Raw genomic sequence first — 3,644 nt, forward strand, 5'->3', positions numbered from 1 at the left:
AATGGTAACAAATTATGGGAGACGGAGGGAGTACTACAAGATTCTAGTTGCAGAAGCGGCGCTTCAAATAATTCGAAGGTAGGCGCTTCTTGTTATCATCAAATAATTTGAAAGTAGTTCATTGTTTTCCTTTCACTTCAATTTTTAATTTACCTATGATTTATATCAAATCACATAAGTTTCTATGGTGAACGATTGCAGTGGATATTTTGGATTGAATTAAAGAGCGTTTGATGAGACTCGTTTCATGCATGTGTTCCATAGTAAAACTGCACCTAAATCCATAAACTAACGTCTAATTTTGAGCCAGGTGTGTGAAATCCGCCATTTACAAAAGAAAGAACAAATCAGGTGGGCGGAAGCAAGAATAAAGAAAAGAAGGTGAAAACTGCAGCTTTGAGCGGATCAAGTCAACAATCAAATGAAGCCAGCTGGAGTTCTGCATTGAAAAAAATAGCCAGAGACCCCAACTACAAAATGTGAAGGGCGGCATTGACATTTCTGAGAGGATGGTACCCCAGGGATCAGAACCCTACGCCTTTCTATATAAAGGAAGCCCAACACATGAAAAAAGAGCTTCAGCCAATAGTTTAGGGGGTCTCCAAAGCTTTCTTAGAGTAGATTAGGGTCTCAGCTCTCTTCTAGGGCTGAAATCGGAGCTCATTTCACATCTTGTTCTTGATTCCTTGCTCACACACACTTGGTCCTTAGCTTAGTTCGAATTTCAATCGGTGTTCGGTGTTAGTCTCTGCACTTTTAGCTTTCTGTTCTTGCTATTCCACTCCGAGAAGGGGTGATGAAACAATCTATTGTTTTCTGTGTTTGTTTTCTGTTTACTTTTGATGTTAACGACATTTTGATGTTTTGTTTTAATTAAATGTGAAGTTATGTTTTCATTTCCAGTTGTCGTGTTTTGTTTTGTGCACGATGTTTCAGATCTGTTTCCAGTGTCCTTTTTATTTCGCATATCTTAGCTTAGAAATGTTTTGTTTTTCTTTGATCTGTTCAGATCTGATGTTTTATATTTGAGAGTCCTTAGTATGTTTAGATCTAGCAATGTCTGTTTCGTTTCTTGCATGAGCATGGGTTAGTTTTTATTTTTACATGGTCGTAGCTTAAAGCTTAAGAGTAGATTAAGTTTCATGTGTTTTTCTGATGGTTTGCCTTCCTTAACTTCTCAGATCTATTATTTACTCTGCTTTCCATGTTGATTTGTTAAAGAAGATGAAGTTGTTAGAAAGTTTTTACTTTACAGTATTTTGCAAGGGACTGACAGTTCCCATTTATTTTGTTTGTCCATTATGGAAAGTTTAATTTAGTTGATCAAGTAGTTTAGTTAAGTTGGTCAGTTCAGTTTAGTTTATTTTCCAAAGTAGAGTAGTTTAAAACTTAACTCACCCTATAAGCGTGGCAGCAACCATCCCCAATGCCATTTCTCGCAAACAAATGTTAAGCACACCATCTCTGTTGGATCGATCCTTACTTCCCTATACTAGTTTAATAGAATTAGTGGGTTAAGGTTTTGAGAACGCACTTCTTAGCTCTTCGATTCATCTCACTCGAGTCGGAGTAAATCAAGGTGATCAGCCTGAGCTTTTACCGGATCCACTCATCTGCATTTTGTAGGGAACAGGCAGAAATAGGCTGGCTTGATCAGGTCGACGAGCCAACTTGAGCAGTCCACAACGATAAACATGAAACAAAAAGAAGATGAAAAGAGAAGGGAGAGAAGAAAGCATTCATATTACTGTTTTAACAGCAAGTTCGATTTTGGGTTCCCAAATTTCATTGCAATTGGTAATTATTGACCCTGACTTGTGCTTATATGATTTTCTATTTTCAATCTGGAAATTGTTCATGAATTTAGCACAATTAATATTACAAAATTAATATGTTTATTTCATGTTGTTTGACATTTTATATGACTATTCAGTCTCTTATTTACACATATGTGTGTATTAATTTATGATCTGTATAGGTTTGATAGGAATTTATTAATATGGATAAAAGTTGGATGACAAAGTCAAGAGTAACAGACGAGTACCAAAATGGACTTCAGTAGTTCTTAGATTATGCTTTTCGCAATGCAAGCATAAATGATAAGATAATGTGTCCATGAAAACACTGCCAAATGGGAATATTTGTGAGTAGAGACGAGGCGTATGAACATTTCACAGTCAATGGATTTATTCCTGGATATACGGATTGGGTAGCTCATGGAGAACTTCCTAGTATTCTTGCTTCTAGGCGTGAAAACCAACATAATAATGTAGAGGCTTTAGGCGATGATGATATGCAGGGTTTAGTTCATGACGTCTTTGGAGTTCCAAATGAAGATGGATATACGTACGGTACTAATTCCTAAATGGATTATGAAATTCCTGATGGGCAAGTAAGAGACTTCTATAGATTGATTGATGATTCACAACAGCCGTTATATGAAGGATGTGCTAAATTCTCAAAACTATCATTCATAATCCGTTTGTTGCATTTAAAGTGTCTTAGAAGATTGAATAATAAGGTATTTCATATGCTATTGGACTTACTAAGAGATGTTTTTCCTGATGCCATGGTTGATCTACCGAAGTCTTATTATGAAGCTGATAAATTGATGAAAAAGCTAGGACTTGGTTATGAGAAAATTGATGCTTGTCCAAATGATTGCACTCTATATTGGGGAGTGAATGAAAATAAAACTTCATGTGACACATGCCATAAGCCTAGATAGTGTACTATTGAAAAAGATCCCACGGGTGAGAAAAGAAAGGTTGCCCAAAAGGTGTTGTGGTATTTTCTACTCAAACTAAGGTTGAAAAGGTTGTTCATGTTCAAAAACGACATCTCATATGAGATGGCATTCTGAAAGTCGTACGAAGGATGGGTATATGAGACATCCGCCGATTCCCCAACATGGAGCACATTTGATAGTTTGCATCCTAATCTTGCCAAGGAATCTCACAATGTTCGATTGCGATTAGCGTCAGATGGAATTAATTGATGCACTTTTTATTAGCACTATTAATACCTGCAAGTATACATAGTAGGAACAGTATAGGTAAAGGTCAGTACCGGATATCGAACACGGGGAAAACAAACACAATATGTCTATCTTCTACTAAAACTCAATTACTATATGGGGAACCGAAAGATTTTTGAGAATTTTGAAAACTGAAAAACAACTGAAAGCAGTAAACAACTGATTGCAAATAAATAACAGAGATAAACTATAGAGATAAGAGAATTCCAGATATGTGCGTTCACAGTTATGGTTATACAAATTCCAACTACAATACCCTAGCACAGTTAATACTTTGATAGGACGAGTCACCTAGTTTATGCTCATGCGATACAAACATTGGTTACTAGCATTAGGGTTGTCAATCCTAAATATGTAACTCCCAAAAGCTCCTAAGATCCTTGAAAAGTCCTCACTCTCAATTAACAGTGCCATTTTAAGGGAAGCTAATTGTAGTGTCTACTAAATGGACCTAACTCGTAAAATCTTCTCACAATTATGAAACAAGTTATATTAGATCAACACAGAATGTGTCACTCAAACGTGAAGCGTCAAGATTAACTTAGGGAAGAAACAAAGTAAAAACAAAACGGTTATTAAATAGAAAATAGGAATTGTATAACCAAAG

At 36.0% G+C, this 3,644-nt stretch overlaps 1 pseudogene; it reads left to right on the plus strand.

Annotated features, from left to right (window-relative positions):
• Positions 1-1,999: 1,999 nt before the first annotated feature.
• On the plus strand, positions 2,000-2,807 carry LOC148932402 (uncharacterized; annotated as a pseudogene).
• Positions 2,808-3,644: the final 837 nt, after the last annotated feature.

This window comes from Salvia hispanica, chromosome 2 (assembly GCF_029641045.1).
Source record: "Salvia hispanica isolate PSC_SH4W2 chromosome 2, Shi_PSC_v1, whole genome shotgun sequence".
NCBI classification, from domain to species: Eukaryota; Viridiplantae; Streptophyta; class Magnoliopsida; order Lamiales; family Lamiaceae; genus Salvia; species Salvia hispanica.